The sequence below is a fragment of the Echinops telfairi genome, unplaced genomic scaffold (assembly GCF_000313985.2).
Source record: "Echinops telfairi isolate 266 unplaced genomic scaffold, ASM31398v2 ScPeMD7_35;HRSCAF=133_0, whole genome shotgun sequence".
Lineage (NCBI taxonomy): Eukaryota > Metazoa > Chordata > Mammalia > Afrosoricida > Tenrecidae > Echinops > Echinops telfairi.
Window position 1 is genome coordinate 185,653 of NW_022103932.1, and position 1,696 is coordinate 187,348.

Consider the following 1,696-nt stretch of genomic DNA (forward strand, 5'->3'; position numbering starts at 1 on the left):
GGACAACAGAAAAGTGGGTGAAGGGAGACATCAGACAGTGTAAAATATGACAAAATAATCATTTATAAATTATCAAGGGTTCATGAAGGAGGGGGTAGCGGGGAGGAAGGGGGGGAAATGAGGAGCTGCTATCAAGGACTCAAGTAGAAAAAATGTTTTGAGAATGATGATGGCAACAAATATATAAATGTGCTTGACACAATGGATGGATGGATGGATTAGATAAGAACTGCACGAGCCCCCAATAAAATGATTAAAAAAAAATTTTTTTAAAGAAAAAAATTCTGGCTCAAATGCCTTCAATGGTAAATTCTACCGAAAATTCAGAGAAGAGGTTGATAACAATTCTACTCACACTATTCCAGAATACAGAAGTGGGTAAAGAACATTTGAATTCTAAGTAAGCATAACCTTGATATCAAAAACCAAGTAAAAACACCAATAAAAAAGAAAGTAACAATTATCTTACTGACAGATGTAAAAACATTAAAAAAAAAAAGAATTTTAAACCTTAGCGAATAAGATCCTACACAATATTAAAAACAGGAACACATCATGACCAAATGAGATTCATACTAGGTTTCTTAAACTGGGTTCTAAAGAAGCACATCAGTGAAACTTAAATACATATATACTGAAAGAAATTTATCCAAAAAAGCTTACACAGTTATAGTACTGAAGCAAGTTCCAAGTTCAGATAAGTTTCAAGTCCATGGGTTAGGTATTAGGCAGGAGGCTTCATCGGACTGAGGGTCTGATCCAGTCAAGGTCAGCAGAACAGGCTTGAGGCTGCAGAAGTGAATGAATCCAAGGTTAGTAAGTGAAGCTTGTGGCTGTAGAAGGGAAGGAACCTAAGGTTGGTAACTCAGGTGGCAATTGCTGATGATTCCCAAGGATGATTGGCAAGCAAAATGGCATACTATTGGTTCAAGTCTAAAGAACGAGAGCATCGCAAGTCAAAGGCAGAATCCAGACACAGTAAAAAGCAAGCTTTTCCACAGTGTACAGTCCTGAGACAAAAAAAACAACAACAACAAAAAAACAACCCCAAGCTGCTAGCCAATAAAATATAAAACAATTTTTAAAAATTATAACTAAGATTCATTCTAGCTATCTTAGGCTAGATTCTCTACAGAAACAAAACTAATGGAGCCTATATATATATATATATATATATATACACAGAGCCTTAGAAAGCCTTGGGTGTTGTTGGGCTTCCAATCATAAGGTCAACAGTTTGAAACCACCATCTACTCCACGAGAGAAGATGAAGCTTCTACTCCCATAAAGATTTATGGCCTGAGAAACCCTAGAAAAACAGTTCTACTCTGTCCTATATGGTTGCTATGAGTCAAAATTTACCCAATGGCAGTGAGAATTTTAGTTTAACTGCCAAATCCTAGCGAATCCTGGTCCAGCCAAGTTGGCATAAAATATTAACTAATACACAAACTGGAATATACATACACAGAATGCAATATTAATGAATAAAAATGAATTCATGAAACACCACATAAATTAGAGGAACCTGGAAGAGGAAAAACTAAGTGAAGTAAGTCAATCAAAAAGTTTCAAACAGGAGGAGAATCAAGGGAAATAGAGGAAAGAGCTGGGAGGCAATGGGCATTTATAGAGGTCTAGATAAAGACATGTACATATGCAAATACATTTATATGAGGATGGGGAAATAGATCTA

At 35.8% G+C, this 1,696-nt stretch overlaps 1 protein-coding gene and 1 pseudogene across 4 annotated transcripts in view; one reads left to right on the plus strand and one right to left on the minus strand.

The window, feature by feature from the left end:
* Positions 1-1,696, minus strand: part of MAPK8 (mitogen-activated protein kinase 8) — an 84,572-nt gene that overhangs the window by 64,447 nt on the left and 18,429 nt on the right. For all 4 annotated transcript variants that reach the window (XM_004716761.2, XM_004716762.3, XM_045290248.1 and 1 more), the window contains exon 2: positions 664-789. The gene's annotated coding sequence lies outside the window, so the exon portion shown is untranslated. The remainder of the gene's footprint in view (positions 1-663; positions 790-1,696) is intronic.
* Positions 912-1,696, plus strand: part of LOC115869674 — a 9,983-nt pseudogene continuing 9,198 nt past the window's right edge.